Source organism: Narcine bancroftii, chromosome 14 (genome assembly GCF_036971445.1).
Source record: "Narcine bancroftii isolate sNarBan1 chromosome 14, sNarBan1.hap1, whole genome shotgun sequence".
Classification (NCBI taxonomy): domain Eukaryota; kingdom Metazoa; phylum Chordata; class Chondrichthyes; order Torpediniformes; family Narcinidae; genus Narcine; species Narcine bancroftii.
Window position 1 is genome coordinate 52,414,443 of NC_091482.1, and position 19,278 is coordinate 52,433,720.

A 19,278-nucleotide genomic window follows, 5' to 3' on the forward strand; every position below is an offset into this window, starting at 1 on the left:
GGATACCATATTTCTATTAGCAGAGAGGAAGCAGCTGAGTACTTCAGAGATTCGAAGAATAAAGTGATCACTCAGTTAGTTTGGTTTATATTCTCTCTTACTATATTTCGCGGATACAATGAGCAAAAACCTTATAGGCTTTGAGAAATGGATGCAATGTTTCACCTGCCAAAGGTATCTAGAACCCAAGATTCGAGCAGTGGTTTCAAATTTTTTCCTTCCACCCACATACCACCTTAAGTAATCCCTATGCCATAATGGAAAGAAAAAGTTTGCAAACCACTGTTTTAATCGTACCTGATTGACTCGTTATGTGCATGGTTTTGTAAATCCAAAGGAAAATGAGCCAGTGACAATTTTTCTCAAGCAAGATATGTCAGTAAAATCTGGGTCCAATTTTTTTCTCACCCACATACCACCTTAAGTAATCCCTTACTAATCACAGAGCGCTGATGGCACAGGGTGGGATGTGAGTGGAAATAAAATGTTTGAAAACCACTGGGTTAGAGTCTCAAAATAAGGAGTCGATTGTTCATGGGTGAGATGAGAAGGAATTCCTTCAACCTGAAGGTAGCGATTCCATGGCATTCCCTCCCCATGAGTGGTACTAACAGAATCAGCTCAAGGGTTAAATACCTTGCTTCTTCCATGTTCTATGTTCTTGTTAAATTTTAAACCCCCAGCAGCCGCACTGAGCATCCCCAGATCAATAGTTCAGGTTTCTGCAGAGGTGTATGGTCATGTGAATATTACTCCCCCCCCCCCCCCACCCCCCAGTAGTGGCATCCCCGACCTTGTTGTTTCAAAGATGCCACAGAAATGCAGATTGTTGATGTTGAAGTAGGTTATAATGCGGCTCAATTCAAGTGAAAAGTACTGTTTTAGTTTGGGTGTGTACTTTGGCTGCTATTAAAAAGATTAAACAAATGCTTCAGCCTTGTTGTACACACTATGTCTATAGTAAACATTCCATCAGAGCCAGCCGATAAAATGCCTGCCGTTGGTTGGTAGGTTTTAGTATGTCTTGCTTTAATTCCTTTGGGGGGGGGGGGTGCTGAGGGGTTTGTTTCGAAACCAGCAGCAGGGAAGAAGTTTGCAGTGTCTGCACTCCTCAGTTCCTGACATTTTTCCTGCTGTTTCCCAAGGAGACAAAAGGATTCACAAATTACCCAAGTGTCCTGTGAAATTCTTGATTTATATTTGGGTCTGTCGTGATGTCCTGAATGCTTGAGAAGTATTTTCCTTCTTTCACTCTAATCTGCCAGATTGCTTTATTGGTGGGAGTGGTTTTTAAAAAAAAAACTCTGTTCAGAAGTAGCCTTTAATTTGCAAGAAGATTTTCAGGCTTTTCCAGCCCTTTTGACTACTTCATTCTCCAAAGGAACAGCAAAGGTTTCCAGTGCAGGACAGGAGTCGTCCCACAGCTCGCTGCTGGGTCATGTGTGGTAGCTTCTGGCTTATAAACTTTGACATGAGAGCAATCTCCACATCATTTGTTGCTGCGAATCTTTGGAGACTCGAGAGCAGTTCGTTTGGTTGATTCTCTCTCTCTCTCTCTCTCTCTCTCACTCCATTTCGAAAGACTGGAAAACAAGCAGCTACCAGTGACAGTACTGAAGCAAACGTTGGACCCTGCCCATCAGTTTAAAAAAAGAATTGATTTCTTCGAGACTTGTTCAGTGTGTGGAAGCGAGCATTGGTGTTGCTCGGTGAACATATGCTGACGGGGGAAGGGGGACCTCCTTGATAAATTGGTAAGTTGACGTTACCAAATCCTACTCTTAGTATTGCACTGGCTTTTCACAAAAGCTCTGATTTGCACGACGTCCCATTAAAATGTGGCTTTGGAAAATGCTGATTATGTACAACTAGTGCACACTTAAAATGCACTTTCTAAAACCCTGGGGACAGGGAAGGGATTACACTCTGCATTGTGTTTATCATTGAGTTCTGATTTTAAAAATCAATAATCAAACGTAAGCTATGGTTAGAGAGCTGTGCAGTTGGCTGCAGCCCAGCTATTCTCCAAGTTCTATAAATGCGGTAGAATGAAACATAAACTCTGTTTTGAACTTGTTTCCTGCTCTGTGCATGGCCATTGTTGCCACAAATCTCATTTATTTGCCACTTTAGGGTTTTGGAGACTTGGGGGGAGGCACTGGCTCCGCTTTTTATCTTCCATTGAACTGGACCATTTAAATGGCATTTATCCTTGCAAGGTTCTATCAGCCATGCAAGACAGGGGCTTTTTAGTTTAAAACTTGGTTTTGGGGTGGGAGGAAGGGAGATAACATTGGCTGTTTGGCTTTACTTCTGATTTATTGACAGAGTACATCACATACCACCCTGAGATGCTTATTTTCTGCAGGCAAGGAAGAATTTCCATTTATTGGCAGTGCAAATTCAAACTGACTCAACGTATACTTGTAAACAAATAATGAAATGGAAACAAATTGCAATGCAGAGAGGAAAGAATCAGTAAAGTGCAAAAGAGACCTCAAATGGGTCCCTGATTGTTTGCTGTTGAGGAGTCTGATGGTGGAGGGGGAGCAACTGTTCCCGAACCTGGTGGTGCGAGTCTTGGGGCACCTAGACCTCTTTCCTGATGGAGGAGGCGAGAACAAAGCGTGTGCCTGGGTAATGTGGATCCTTGATGGTTGCTTCTGCTCTCCGACAGCAGCGTTCCCCTGTAGAGCAGTGGTTCTCAAGCTTTTTCTTTCCACTCAGATACCACTTTAAGTATTCCCTATGCCACCGATGCTCTGTGATGAGTTAGGGGTACGTGGTGGAAAGAAAAAGTTTGAAAACCACTCTTAATCATCCCGCATTGCACAGTTTCATAACTCCAAAGGAAATGGGCCAATGGCAATTTTTCTCAAGCAAAATATTTCAGTAACAATTGGGTCTAGAGCAGTGGTTCTCAACCTCCCCACTCACATACCACCTGAAGCAATCCCTTACTCATCACAGACCACCGATGGCATAGGGATTACTTCAAGTGGTATGTGAGTGGAAAGCAAAAGGTTGAGAACCACTGGTATAAATGATGGTGGGGAGGGTTTTGCCTATGATGTCCTGGGCTGTGCCCACTACATTTTGCAGGTATTTATGCTTGGGGGCATTAGTGTCCCCATACCAGACCGTGATATTCAGTAGCCTAAAGAGTTATAACAGCACGCTGAAGAAGCCACTGTATCATTCCGATTGTGAAGAGTTTGAGCAGACTGTATTGACCTGCATTAGCGTTCAATAATGGCTGATGTGAAAATAAATTGCATTCATTCTCATGATTTGGAAAAATTTGCTCCTTTTACTGGGTCACTCTTCTTGCAATATCTGTGGAAATTACAGAAAGATCCATTTGGAAGTGCATTCAGTTCAAATAATTTCCACGCCACAGTAATTCTGGTCTTCACAAAATGTCATCCTATTTTAATTTTGTTGCTATTAATTTTATTTATTAATTTTACTGAGCATCCATGTCAAGGCCAGCATTTATTGGCATCGATAATTGGCTGTAAGAAGGTGGTCCCTCTGCTGTCATCTTGAACTGCTGCAGTCCTTATGGTGAAGGTATTTACTCCCCCATTTCATTTGGGAGGGTTCACCGTCAATGAGTGGCAATGAAGGAGGACCTGGATATATAAATCCCCACTCTTTGGCATCTATGCCAATTAGTAGATGTTGGTTAAGTGAATTTTCTGGTTGCTTGAGTTTGCATGATGGCCAACTAGCCACTAGGGGGCACTGATTTTAAACTTTTTCATATTTCTTTCCTATTTATTTTCCTCAGTTTTTCTGCCAGTTGCTCAAGATAGTTGGTTGCTTGAATTCCAGATGAAAGGGATTTTACTGTATATGACTTCAGGTATCTATATTTCGAATGAAAACAAAATTCTGGAGAAACTCAGCAGGTCAAACACTGCATTTTATGTAAAGATATTGTAGTGATATGTTTCCTCCTTGTACATTATTCCCTATCTGTGTGCTGTTGTATGTATGAGGCTGGCCCGCCCACTAGTGACTCATCTCCTATGATCCTCCCATGACCTGGCCATAAAGGTCAACCTCCCTTCCTCCTTCCAGCATTCCTGTACCTGGATTCAGGCCAGCCAAAGTTTTGTGTTTATTAAAGCCTATCATTCCCCTGCTCTCAACTTGGTGGTTATTGATAGAGCCTATCAGATATGTAACCTGACGTTTCAGGCTTGAGCCCTTCATCATTTGGCTCGGGCACCTGCCCATATTTTGTTCATGCTTTTTTTTATTCCCTCTCCAAGTTCTCTGGTTCCCTTTCTGTGCAGAAAATCTATCTGCCTCCTTTTTAAGTGCATTCAATAAGTCCCAATGAAGGTCTCAACCACAGAACAACTGCCTTTTGTTTTCTCTGGCAGCTGCAAGACCTGCTGAGTTTCTCTGGCAATTGTGTAATCTGCATGAGACACCATCATCTGCAGATGTTCTTGTTTCCATACAGATTAGGTAATAGTAAGTCCAGTTGTTTCTAGTGTCTGTCATGGTGAAAGTGATCAGAATTCAGATTTATTGTCAGATTTATTGACATGACATCACATATAACCCCGAGATTCTTTTCCCTGCAGGCCAGGAAAGTAGTGAAAAAAAAACTACACAGTGTACACATATAAACAAATATAAAAATGTAAATTGCAATATATAAAGAGAGAAAAAAAAGCTAAGATACTTTAAATGGCTTCCTGATTTAGTTTATGTTGAGGAGTGTGATGGTGGCAGGGTAGCAGCTGATCCTGAACCTGGTGGCTTGAGTCTTGTCTGTACCTCTTTCCTGATGGTAGCAGTGAGAGCAGAGCGTGTGCTGGGTGGTTTGGATCCTTGATGATTGCTGCTGTTCTCCGACGGCAGTGATCCCTGTAGATGTTCTCGATGGAAGGGGGAGGGTTTTTCCTGTGATGCCCTGGGCTGTTCCACTACCTTTTGCAGGGCTTTAAGCTCAGGGGTAATTGGTGTCCCCATGCCAGCTGTGATGCAGCCAGTCGGCGCAATTTCCACCACACATCTATAGAAATTTGCCAGGGTTTCCGATGTTGTACCAAACCTCGGCAAACTACTGAGGAAGTAGAGGCGCAGACGTGCTTTCTTCACAACACCATAAGTGTGTTGGGTCCAGGAAAGATCATCCAAGATGGTGACTCCCAAGAACTTAAATTTACTCACCCTCTCCACCTCTGACTCCCCCAGTGATCACTGGGAATTTGACATCGACAATATATATCAACATCCTTTCTGCCTTCATTTATTCCATGTTCCTGTAAAGGCTTCTTCCTGACTTCCTTTGTGTTATGTCCCAAGCTCATCCTGTGTTTAGAGACCTTTGAACTGATTTGCTAACACTGGAATCCAGTGTTATGCTTTGTATCTTTCTGGGAGCTATTATAATGGCAAGCACTATGTTGAAACACTGCCAAATCTTTGAGCTTTTCACTTCAGTCTATCCTTTTATCCTAGTGCAGTAGTTACACCCAACCTGGAAGGAACAGACTCAATGGGATAGCCAACCTTGGGTGCAGGTCCATTTAGTTTAATCCAGAATTTAAAATGAAGCATATTTTGAAATTCTAATGATGCCAACGGTGTTGTCCCAACTGCCCGGCGCACACAGAGCTTCAGGTAGTAGGCCATGATCTGTGTAAGCATCCATTTTGTGAACTGCTCTGTTGTCTCTGGGTACTCAGTCACCTCTGGGCAATTTGGAAAGGCCGATTTGCATAAGTGTATGGACAAAATGGCTGCGGGAACTGCTGTAACGGTAGTGCTGCCGCTGGTGCAGTCCTGAGGAGAGCAAAATCTTGGTGCTAACCTGTGGGGTCCGACTGGCTCCATACAAGCTTTAAAGAGCCGACGGTGGTTCATTTTTGAATCCCGCGACCGTGGCATCTGGCGCTATATGGTGGCGCGTATGATCGGCAGCAGCCACAAGGAGTTGCAGACTCCTGAGAAGCAGAGGGCTGGCACAGGGCACCAGAAAACGGGTGAGAAGGTGAAGCAGAGGAGATGACCCACGAGACAGTGTCCACGGAGGCGGGACAGTGAGGGGCTCTGAGGCTCAAGAGCACACAGGCGGGGGAACTACTGGTGACTCGAAGCAAGGAATCCACACAGGCTACGAGCTACTGGTGCCTGTGATCAAAGAACTCGCACTAGACTGCGAACTGCTGGAGATTGGGTCAAGACTGGCTGAAGGGGTATCAAGCATCGGAACGGAATGCAAGAGCGTCCCGAGGGCGCTGCGGTGCGCATCTGGAGTTCGGGTTGCTGATGGTTTAGACAGAAGGTTGTGTGGCTGCGGGAGCACTGGAGATTAAGCCATGGACACAGGGGGCGGGGGGATCTCTCTTTTCTCTGGTAAGGAGCACTGGACAATTTTTGCTCATAGCAAATCGTTTTCAGCCTTATGGTAGACTAAAGGAAATTTCATGTAATATCACATTTTCTGTTTTATTAAAAATAATCTTAAATAGTCAGCCCATCGAAGACACGGGATAGAGGTGGAAGGCTGTTATTCATGCTGGGGGCCAGTTTACCATTTATGGTTTTTTCACAGCCGCTGCATAAGGGGAAATTTTCACAAAATTCGCCACACGCAGGCTGTGCAACGGAGTTCGGAGTGGAAATGAGCGACTCATTCCTTTTCCGAAATTTTTCCTGCGGCACCCCTCAACATTTTTGCGGACTGCCTGCAGTCTAAACTGAACTGCAGGCGGTCCGCAAAAATAGGTCAATGAGTGGCATGTATTTGTAAGTCCGCACTTCTGGTATTCAGTGTAAAATCGCGTAAGAGATTGGAGATTTTGAGTTTTGGTCAGTTGTGTGTGAACATCTACTCTGAAAGGTCATTAAAAAACCTTAATTCTATGTTAAATAAACCATTATTGATTGGTGTTGGAACCCCTGTTGTTTGTGAAAGGAATAAATAATTTGGGTGAAAAAGTTAGTGCGTGGGTTTTTCTTTTACAGGGCATTTTGGCGCACGAGCCAGTGCCGGCCAAGTACACGCTATTATCCTACAACCCTCCGGTACATTTAAAATGGTGGGAGGAAAGCGGAGCCCCTTGGGGACATGCATGAAAGTGCATGAAGAACATGCAAACTCCTTACAGAGAGAGCTGGATTTGAACCCTGGTCCTGATCACTAGCTGTAACAGCGCTAACCTCCAAGAATTCAGGGCTCCTTTTTTAATCATGTAATAATGCATTAAAAATGTAACGCGCTTTAACTTTTGCCTGCTGTAAGGTAAATGAAGAGTCGCCATGAGCAGTATCTAGCTCCCCCTAGTTTGTAGATGATACAAAGATTGGTGGAGTTGTGGATAATGTTGAGGTTTATCAGACCCTAGATCAGTTACAGATATGGGCAGGAAAATGGTAGATTGAGTTTATTCTGGGCAAGTGCGAGGTCAAATGTATGGGGAATGTAAACAGTTAATGGCAGGACATTTAAGAGGAATTTGGATTGGTACATGGATGGGAGAGGTATGGAGGGCTATGGACTGGGTGCAGGTCAGTGGGACTATGCAAAAAAGATGGTTTGATACAAGGAGGCCCTTTTCTGTGCTGTAATGTTCTAAAGACTCTTGAACGCAATGATGTGCAGAGGGAGCTGGGGTAGGGTTCAGGTCCATGTTTCTTGAATGTGGCCGCTGATGTTGATTAATGGTAAAGAAGGCTTATGGCAGGCTTGGCTTCATTGGGTGGAACATTAAGTATAAAAGTAAAGAGGTCATATTGCAGCTCTATAAAATTTTGGAATACTTTGTGCAATTCTGGAAGCTTTGGAAAGGGTTTACCAGGATGTTGCCTGGTTTAGAAGGTACGAGTGATAGGGAGAGATTGGACAAATTTTGTTTTTCTTTGCTCTTGAGTATCAGAGGCTGAGGGGAGACTTAATTGAGGTTTATAAAACCACAGGAGGCATTGATACGAAGGGCGGTCAGAATCTTATCCCCAGGGTAAAACTGTCACACATCAGAAAACCTTGTGAAAGGGAGGGCGTTTAATGGAGATGTGTCCGTCAAATAGGTAGGTGCTTGGAATGGGATGGTGGCAGTAGTGATGGAAGTAGATTTAATAGACATATTTAGGAGGGTTTTGGATGGGCACAAATATGAAGGGGATGGAAGGATATCTATCAAATGCAAGCAGCAGATCTTTAATTTGATTTGGACAACAGTCTTGATGTAGGGTTCCAATCCAAAACACTGACCATTGTTTTTTGCCCACTGAGCTCTTCCAGCAGATTGTTTTTGTTTTCACACAAAAGTTGGATAAGGGCAGTAGATGCATTGTACCCCAATGGTAACAGGTTCGCCTTCATCCTGGCTTGGAAATATCATTAGATATGGGGATAGTGCCGGAGGATTGGCGCAATGCGCATGTGGTTCCGTTATTTAAAAAGGGTTCAAGGAGGAAGCCTGGCAACTATCGGCCTGTAAGTTTGACGTCTGTGGTAGGTAAATTAATGGAGAAAATTCTTAGAGATAGTACTTATAAACATCTGGATAGACAGGGTCTGATCAGGAGCACTCAACATGGATTTGTGGAAGGAAGGTCATGTTTGACCAATCTGATTGAATTTTTTGAAGAGGTGACTAGGAATGTGGATGAGGGAAGCGCAGTGGATGTTGTCTATATGGACTTCAGTAAGGCCTTCGATAAGGTACCACATGGAAGGTTAGTTAGGAAGGTGCAGTCTTTAGGTATAAATTTTAAGATAGTCAAATGATTGAACATTGGCTGAAAGGGAGAGGCCAGAGAGTGGTAGTGGATAATTGTCTGTCAGGTTGGAGGCCGGTGACCAGTGGTGTGCCTCAAGGATCTGTATTGGGCCCATTGTTGTTCGTTATATACATTAATGATCTAGATGATGGGGTGGTGAATTGGATTAGTAAATATGCAGACGATACTAAGCTAGGTGGAATAGTGGATAATGAAGAAGGTTTTCAAGGATTGCAGAGGGATTTGGGCTGCTTAGAAAAGTGGGCTGAAAAATGGCAGATGGAATTTAATGCTGATAAGTGTGAGGTGCTTCATTTTGGTAAGAAGAATCAGAATAGGACATACGTGGTAAATGGGAGAGCATTGAGGAATACAGAAGAGCAGAAAGATTTAGGAGTAACGGTACATCGTTCCCTGAAGGTAGAAACTCACGTGAATAGGGTGGTGAAGAAGGCTTTTAGTATGCTGGCCTTTATCAATCATTGCATGGAATATAGGAGTTGGGAGGTGATGTTGAGATTGTATAAGACGTTGGTGCGGCCTAATTTGGAGTTCTGTGTGCAGTTCTGGTCGCCTAATTATAGGAAGGATATAAACAGAGTGGAGAGAATGCAGAGAAGGTTTACCAGAATGTTACCTGGGTTTAAGCATCTAGAGTATAGGGAGAGATTGGACAGATTGGGTCTTTATTCTTTGGAGCGTAGAAGGTTGAGAGGGGATTTGATAGAAGTATTTAAGATTATGAAAGGGATAGACAGAGTGGATGTGGATAGACTATTTCCGTTAAGAGGAGGAAAGATTAAAACAAGAGGACATGAGTTAAGAATTAAGGGGCAGAGGTTTAGAGGTAACATGAGGGGGAACTTCTTTACTCAGAGAGTGGTAGCCGTGTGGAATGATCTTCCGGGAGAAATAGTGGCGGCGGAGTCAATTGTATTATTTAAGAAAAGGTTGGACAGGTATATGGATGAGAAGAAGATGGAGGGTTATGGGCATTGTGCAGGGAGGTGGGGCTAGAAAGGGGTGTTTGGTTCGGTGCGGACTAGAAGGGCCTAATGGCCTGTTTCCGTGCTGTAATTGTTATATGAGAGATTATATATATGAGAAATACATCCGCGTTCCTGCATTGATTCTGGTTCCAAATCCTCAAACTCACTTCACTACTCAATGACTCTGGGGATGCACTTTCATCAGATTGAGTACAGTGTTTGACGCGGACAGCTTCCCTCTCCCTACAGACACTTTATACCAGTGGTTCTCAACTTTTTTCATTTCACTCACATACCACTTTAAGTAATCCCTAATCCCATCGGTGCTCTGTGATTAGTAAGGGATTGCTTAAGGTGATATGTGAGTGGGAAGGGAAGGTTGAGAATCACTGCTCTAGACCCAATTGTTACTGAAATACTTTGCCTGAAAAATATTTTCTTTGGCCCATTTCCTTTGGAGTTATGAAACCGTGGACATAACGAGTCATTTACATATGATTAAAACAGTGTTTTTTAAACGTTTTCTTTCCACCCACATACCATCTTAAGCAATTCCTCACTAATCACAGAGCACCTATGGCTTAGGTATTACTTATACAGTTAAACCCAAGCAGGATCAGCTTGAAACTTGCTCCCAAAAGATTTGAAGTCCACTCAGCTTCCTTGCGTCATACTTAATTAATGCTTTCTGGGGGGGGAGTGTCCAAGATAATATAGAGCTAAAGTCTGCAGATGCTGTGATTGTTGTAAAAACACACAGAAATGCTGGAAGAGCTCAGCTGGTCTTGCAGTGTCCAGTGTCCAGTGTCCAAAGCTATATTACCGACATTTCAAGCCTGAGTCCTTTTCAAGGAATAAGAACAGGAAGGCATTAGAATAAAGAAAAGGCTGGCTGGGTGAGGAGTCCTGAGCAACAAAAGTTATTAATTGGATATGATGTGGAGAGGTGAGAATTGGTTTTGGCTCTGTGAAGGGAGGCAGAGGGAAAAAGGTGGGGGGGGGGGGGGAGAGAGAGAGACAGAGTGGGGGAAAGTGACGGAGGAAGAAGAGGTGCAAGTTTTAACAGAAGCCAGAGAATTCGATATTAATACCATCTGGTTGGAGGGCGCCCAGACGGAAGATGAGGTTTGCGGGTGCTCTCAGTGTGGCAGTGCATGAAACCATGGACAGACATGTCAGCAAGGGGATGGGGGAATTGAAATGGGTGGCCACTGGGAGATCCACGCTATTGCAACGTAGATAGTCTACCCATCCAAGAAAATATAACCATCAAACATCAGCAGCCAAATTGTACTGCACATGGCAATTGCCTTTAAACGAATAATTTTACTACCACCCAACTCCGAAAAGGTATCTTCAATCTAAAGTATTAACTCTAGTCCCTCTTCCCACATCTCTGAGGCTTGACTTGCTGACATTTTCCATCATTTTCTGCTTCTATTTTAGATTTCCAGCTTGTTTATTTTTTGGTCATTTTCATTTCTGAGACACACAACAGGTTTCTTTCATTCAACTAATTAAAGGAATTCAATAAAATGTGATATTTAACAAGGCTTTGAGGCAGAGCGTTTATAGAATCAATACCATCAGGCGTGCAATCGTCACCAGGATGTATCCTGAGTTCTGTGACCTGTTGACTCGAATGAATTCCAATTCGCGCTATAATGCACACATGGTCAGCTTTTTCATTGTCTCAGACCAAAGTCATCACTGTTTAAAAAAAATGCTTCTTCCATTTTAAGTTGCTTTGGAGAAGGCAGCATCTCTGACCCTGAATCAGAAATAATGAACTCTGTCATACAAAGGGAGGAAAAAAGTCATGAATTTGTTTGTTGTGCATTTCCACAAGATAAGCTTTCTCTGCTGGAGTGCGGGCTTCACTGAATGCGTCACTGAAATTTTATCGAAGGATAAAGGCTGGAAGAAGACACCAATGCAGAAAAGGCCATGACTGCGGCCTACGCAACATGGGGCATGAACTGTTATGCTTCAATAAATTTGGGTGGCACACTTAGTATAGTGGTTAGCTCGATGATATCATGGTGCCAGCGACATGAGTTCGAATCTGGTGCTGTCTGTAAGGACTTTGCATGCTCTTCCCTTGTCTGAGGTGCTCCGGTTTCCTCCCACCCTTCAAGTGGTCAGTAAATTGATGTATTTGGGAGGCACGGGCTCGTGGACCGGAAGGGCCTATAACTGTGGCGGGTGTCTAAATTAAAATTTTGCCTCTAATAAATGGGCTCTGCTACTCATGCTAGTCGCTGCTCCTGTTAAGCCAGTGGTTCTCAACCGCACCAGCCCCTGACACCCCCCCTCCCTAACTCCTGTGGAGATGGGCTTTCATCTGAAAGTGGAGATCCCTGAGGATCATTTGTGCGTGGGTCTAGTTGCCAGAGTGCTTGTGTAGCTTGCGTAACTGAGGTGGAGTGGAGAGGGAGCGTCTCTCGGTGTGTGGGAGGTGTGAAGAAACAACCTGATGAAGGAACTCAACAGGTCGAGCAGCATCAGAGGGAGAAAATGAACGGTCAATGCTTCAGGTTGAAAATCCTCTTCAAGACCATTTGCTCTAGGGCTGTTGCACTAGATTCCCTTTGAAACCCGAATTCCTGATACTCTGCCTGAATCACACTGATGACCTGTGTGTCGATGCTGTAACACGCCTTAAATGGAGCTGAGCAATTTCTTGGCGGGGTTATGCTGCTTCCACCCACAATCAATTTCAACCCTACAGGGTTAGATATGTGAAACAGCGGAGCATTTAGTACCATCTGAACACTGTGAAAAGAGACAAATCCACTGGAGATTCACGTATAAACACAAAAAATACAGTCCAACTCTAATGAATCTAAAATCGAATTCTCAGAAATCCCCAATTATCTAAATTTCTTTTCAAAGTTTTGGATAAACGAGGATATCTGAAATCATTCATTCAAAATTTTTTTCGGATTTGAACTGACCGGGGACGAAGGGCTCCTGGCACAAACAGGACCTCGGTGGGGAAGTGTGGGTGATCGGCGATGGCTGAGAATGAAACTTTATTTTAATGCTTAAGAAGCCTTTCTTTGTTTATTGCTGTATAAACGCTGTTACAAGTGATTTGCTGTTGTTATTGGGGCTTTTGTTTAAAAAAATGACCGGTTCTCTGAAAAAAAAACCATTTATCTGAAAAGGGCTGGCCCCGTCAATTTTAGATAATCGGAGCCGTACTCTACCGGAGGAACTTGGCAGGTCATGCAGTATCCATAGGAGGCAAAGATATATAATCGAAAATTTTACGGGCCTGAATCCTTCAAGAGATGAGCGAAAAAGCAGGCAGGCATCTGAATAAAAAGGCTGAGGGAGTGTTGGAATATAGGGGTTAATTAATCATAGAAAATATGTAGAATATATGCTTATGTACTATCATTTTGTATACATGAATCCAGTACTATGTAACAATTTAATATTTATCTCATGGTGAAGGGAAAGAGTAATGTAAGTAAGGGGCAGCCACAGTATGTAGCAAAGCACAAGAATAAAACTTAACAGAGCTCTGTGTCAGTCGTTAGTTCATAGGTCACCTGCACAGTGAGCTATTCCCCAAGACTGACCCCTGTTGTCCAGTCTGCTCAGTTTATATAGCTATAATTTATCATACAGAACAAAAGTTGGCTTCCTATGCTAGATTTTTACATAAAGTATATCCCCAGCAATTTCCTTATTCTACAGTTTATCTCGGGTGTAGACATCTTATCTTAAATCCTTCAGATTTGACCAGAAATCAATTCCTGCCCCAGATATTTCCAATCATCGTTCTGTTCCTGTCTGGCCAATGTCTTCTGTTCTCCTTAACACCTCCTCATACCTTAATCTTCTTCCTAGACTGGCTTTTCCATTCCCTTTGTTTCTTACAGGATATTCTTTGTTCTGGTCTGCCCTGTGTCTCCTGCGCTACTCAACACCTCCTTCAGTTGAGCATTCCTCCTAAATCGTTTCATCCATTTCCTCTCCCTTGTTTTTTGGAAGCAGACAATTCTGCCCCTACTGTACTCAGCCAACTTTGCTCCATGCTGTGATTGCCACTTAATTACCTTATACTTTTCCCTTAACCATGAAGTAAATATTAAAATTGTTATATAGTCCTCTATTCCGTGATATTTTAGCCCCTAGATTCCAACAGTTCTCCCTGTGTCTGCATGGGTTTCCTCCAGGTGCTCCGGTTTCCTCCCACCCTTCGAAAACATACCGGGAGTTGTAGGTTAATTAGGTGTGATTGGGCGGCACGGGCTGAAATAGTTTGTTAATGTGCTGTAGGCCTCAATTTAAATTAAAAATTTTGAACCTGAGCCCTTCCTCAAGGCGCCTGAATATTTGACCATTTCAGACCTGAACCCTTTAAGGCTCACGGAGGATCATTGTCCTTTAAGAACCATGGAATTCCAATCTGGGGAGGGGCAATTAAAGTAAATACTGTGACTTGTTCCCACCGAGCACTCTGCCTTCCCAACGCCTATTTCATGGAGACTGGAGTAGGCATCAGATAGGTCAATTGGAAAATGAATTTTAGGGCCTCATTGAGATGCCTGCTGGAAAAGCTTTTTAAGATTAAATTTTAAACTTAGATCTACTTTTGATGGTACGTTATTACACCAGGTGGCTCACCTGCATTCTGCTTTGTCTGATTTGATGCTAGTCGCCATCACGACTGCATAATCGTTAAAAAGGCCCTTCCTTCCAGTCCACAAGCCAATGCTGCTCAATTAGCCTACATTCCTGTTACATTTTGAAGGGTGGGAGGAAACTCCTTAGCGCTGGATTTGAACCCAGGTTTGCTGGCGCATTGACCCGGTACTCCCCTGAGCCCCAGAAGGAACCTTTAACTCCTCCAGTTCGGCACCACAACCACCGGTCACTTTTGAGCTAGCCCTATTCACTGTCAGTTTCCATCCAGTTTTCCTTTCCCCTGTCCAGATATCTGATGCGGATGGCGTCAGGGTGGAGATTTCACCTGTGCCCATGAAGGAAGATGCTCCACTGCCTCAAGTGGTTAGCAGTCCCACAACTACTTGCAGATGGTGGGCCCAGTAACTCTGGCCTCCTCTGTTGAAGGGAGGAGGCTCCTGCACAATGCAAGGCAGTTTTCCGAGGTGGTTTGATCATGCTCTGCTACATAACTGGAAGCAGGGAAAAACTGCGGTCTTTTTGTTTTAATTTAGACATACAAAGTGGTAACAGGTCCTTCCGGCCCATGCTGGTCATTTACTCCCAACTGACCTCCAACCCCCGTGCATTTTGAAGGGTAGGAGGAAACCCGAGCACCTGGAGGGAAACCCACGCTGATACGGGGAGAATGGACAAACTCCTGGCAGACAGTGCCCGGATGACTGACACTGCAATAGGTGCAGTGCTCACCCAAAGGCAATTTTGTAAAACAATGCAAAGAACTGTGGAGCATTGAGAGTTTGCTGATGGTACTGAACAATTCTCACAAGCAGATCAGAACAAGGAAGACACTTGATTAAAAATTTATTTGCTCTCCTTTTCACAAGAGAAGATGCTACATTTGGAGGCTTGAATATCTGTTAACGACTTGGGATTATACAGCCTGCACTCTCAGTAATCAGTTTACATCCTTTAACGTGGTGTCGCGTTGAAAGGGAACTGAAGACTTTTCTGTGATGTAACACGTTAGTTGAACAGATGGATATTAGCAAGAATGAGAGAATGCTAATTCTTTTAATGATACAAGTGTAAAACAGTTGTAAAACTGACTACCTTTGAACCTAAGTGCAGAACATGAAATCCAGATGCTTTAATCTCAAGGCAGCTGAAGAAACCAAGGCTTACATTACACCCAGTGAGGTTGAAGGGATGCTTCGACTGGGAAACGCACCCAAACTTATTTCAAGAATGTATTCGGTATTCCAAGGTGAAAGCCCCAAGCAGGGGCTACACAGATCAAGAGAGAGCGATGGGAGTCAGTCCTGGGCATCACAATTGACGAGAAATGTTGGTCGGACTGGTGTAGAGACAGTGTGACAATAGTTATTAATTCTAGATACAGACTGGTCCAATATAACATTCTGCGCCAGCTCTACCTCACACCCCAGAAGATTCACCAGGCAAAACCAGAGGAGCCGGAGACAGTGTGGAGTGGAGCAGGGAACCTGGTCCCCATTTTGTCAGGGTTTGGCCGACACACTAACCAGAATAACCAAGGTAGCCTTCCCGTACTTATTGCTTTGCCCATAGCAAAAAAAAATACTGGTAATGACCTGGAAGTCTGACTCCCCTCTTCTTATCAGTAAGTGGATAACCGAGATGCTTGGCTGTATTCCCACGGGAAAAAAATACGTATAAATCTTAGAAACCGACACAGCACCTTTGTTAAAATATGGCAGCCATATCCAGAGAACACGGGAGCATGGCTGTAGCCAAACCCTGACAAAAAGACTTGGTGATCTACCAATAGATGGATTAATAAAAGTAATTATATCAGGGGGTGGCTCTATGGACACTTATTGGATGTGCCGACGCCACATCCAGCCTCTTTCTTTTTTCTCTCCTTTTTTCCCCTTTTCATTTTCTCTTTTTTGGGGGGGTAGGTGGGAATGGGAAGGGATAAAAAGACCACATGTATGTAGATTGCTGTGAGATGTTGATACACCCTGTAACAGTCAATGATGTTATCGCCTCATTTATTGATGGAAAACAAAAAATAAGCTATTCCATAAAGAAACCAAGTCTTACGTGAGATGTGCTGGAGAAACTCAGCAGGTCACACAACCTCCATAGAAAGTAAAAGGCAGTCTTCGCTTCAGGAGTTCATTAAGTGGGTTTGCTCAGTAACTGAAGCCTATTTGAAGCACGTGTAGCGGCGCTTATAGATAGACTACAACTCCCAGAAGTCCAGCGAACAGGTACAGGACGTGGCGCGTGGGATTCAGTGTTTTAGAAGAATACGCACGCAACTCGAGTAAACGAGTTCTGATTTACCTGAAACTGTGTGTCTCCTTACTCATCAGCCACCACTACATTTTCAGTGGCTACAAATGGTGATGCCTGACGGGTCCAAGACGAGCTTTTGGACCGTGTGGATACTGCAGGTGTTGCTGTTAAGCTACCGCCCATCTGGACAGTGGAACCAGAGCAAAACTTCACCTCGGGGAGCTTGAGGTGGACGCGACTTGTTATTATCACCTCTGAAAACAACATCGGGGTATTGCCATTTAAAAAAAATACAGTTGGGGGGGATAGTCACTTGTAAATGTTAAGCATCAAATCAGTGCCTTTGTGGCCACTAAGCTAGATGACTAGATGGCCCAATCATCACTCCAACAGGTTAATTTAAAAAAAAGGCTGGAATGCCAAAAGGAACAACATTATATATTTAACTTCAGCACAGGAGACAATTCAAGTAGTCTTCATACGGGATCAAGAAGCAATGCTGAAAGTCAAATTTAAAACAGGAAAAGCTCGGCTGGTCAGGTAGCATTTTTGGAAGGAGAATTGTCCTTAATATTCAAGTCAGAACAAAAGCTATCTAAGTTCCCAGCATTTTCTATTTTTATTCTAACCTGAGATGAATAGTGATCCAATCATAGTTCAAAGATAGATAACATTTAGCAGGTCAATTGAAAGATTTTCTCGTCACTGTGTCAGGTTAGTCAATGACCTTTCGGCAGAAAATATATTTGTGGTGCGATCTATATCTGCCCACAGACACGAAGCAAATGGTCAAAGGCTTTATTAATTAGAAAACCTTGGCATGCCTCTACATGCTGCTGGTTCATGTCCAAGGCAGGTATGAGGGAGGAGACCAGGGCTCTCAGCTTTTATTCGGGGATCTTACGGGGAGGAGCTACAAGTACAGAAGGCGGGCCAGCCTGCCCAGCCCATCAAGGTCATGCCTGCAGTATCCAGTTCCACCACAATATTAGAACTATTATTAAATAGATTGAGCAGAATCTTCATTGATTTACTTTTGTCTGGGTTTTTGCACAATTGTAAAGGTTTGCATTAATCAAGAAAAGTTTTCTAAAAACAATTTGTAATTGATTCATTGAATACTACTCGCGCAGTTCAGCATTTAGTTTAATTGCTTCTCTTCAGTAATGATCGTGTAATAAGTTCTTTCATCCTTGCCTTCAGCTAATATCAATAGATGTAAATGGATACAATTTAATTGCTGTTGCAGAGACGTGTCATCAGGGTAACCAAGGCTGGAGGTTGATTATCCAGGAGCAGACTTAAGGTTCATGGATAGGGGATGGCATAGTGATGCAGTAGGTAATGATACCAGCGACCTGGGCTTAACCCTGATTTTGGGTGCTGTCCATTTGATTCTGACTGTGGATGACTTCTGTGTATTGTTTGCACATTTCCCCCTTGTCCTCAGATTTCTCCAACATCCCAAAGGCACGCTGGTTTGTAGGTACATTGGCCACCGTAAATGGCCCCCTAGTGTGCATGTGTGTAATGAGGGGTGGGTTGGAGTGTGAGGGGGATGCAAGAGTATATTGAGATTAGTGTTAATGGGTGCTCAAGAGTTGGGGCAGATTGAATGAGGGACTTATTCTATGCTATATGACTCTTCTCCCAAGACGTTTGATGTTTAAGAGCGGCAGGCAAAGGGGAACGGGTGGATGAAGGGTGAAAATAATCAAAAATCCATCTGGTTGGAATTAAGAAGTGGTAAGAGGTGGGGATAGTGGGGAAAAGTGTTTCTGGGCCTCCAGTGACAATGGGGAAATCGGGGATGCAAAGGTGACTCAATAATAGGACTTTAATCTGCATAAAATAAATTGGCAGTCATTCAGTGAGGGATGAATTTTGGAAGAGGAAAAAACATTTTTTTAAGAGTACAATAAAGCTCCTGGTATCCAAAATCCAAGCAATCGGCAGCCTCAAGCAACAGGCAAAAAAAAAGAGGAAAATAAGTAAACAAAAATGTTTAAATAAATAAGAATAAAGAAATAGGTTAAAAACTACGTAAATTGAAAATTATCATATGTTTTCTGAAATAACACGTAAACCTTTGGAGAAGATGGGAGCAAATATTTCGGCCAGTGGAGAGCCTTTGCTCATAGTAACTGTTTGAATAAAGTTGTGTGAAACAGTGGTGGCGTCGCCCAGGATGAAGAGCCGCTCCCTGTTGGGTGACTCTCTTAAAACATCTCCTTATCCCTGCTGAGTAAGAGTCTCCCCAGTCAGAGGCTTTATCTGTAAACTTAGGGGAGGAGAGTTAATTATCTATAATGTTATTTTTCATCTTTCAGGTGGCTCCATGGATGGGGAGGAACCTGCAGATACAGCCATAGTTAAATGTTTTCAAACAATGTGACTGAAAATAAAGTAAAATGGTTTAAGGTTTATATATTCATGCAAGTGAAGTTTGTTTTGTGTAAGTGCAAAAATACTATAGTATATTTGTCTTTTAAACTGTTTATTCTTAATGCAGGCGTATTAGGCCCATTTCACACTTGCCAGTGATCCCAGGAATTAAACGCCAATCGGCCTTCAAAGTGGCAAGTGTGAAAGAAAAATCTGCTCAACACCA

The 19,278-nt window shown here is 43.2% G+C and overlaps 1 protein-coding gene and 1 long non-coding RNA gene across 10 annotated transcripts in view; both read left to right on the forward strand.

The window, feature by feature from the left end:
* The window catches only part of sema4ba (sema domain, immunoglobulin domain (Ig), transmembrane domain (TM) and short cytoplasmic domain, (semaphorin) 4Ba), a 314,544-nt gene that overhangs the window by 174,633 nt on the left and 120,633 nt on the right, over positions 1-19,278 (forward strand). The gene's annotated exons all lie outside the window — the stretch shown is intronic.
* Positions 1,092-19,093, forward strand: LOC138749689 (uncharacterized). Its single transcript, XR_011348823.1, has 2 exons — positions 1,092-1,754; positions 18,998-19,093. It is a non-coding gene; the product is annotated as an uncharacterized lncRNA (long non-coding RNA).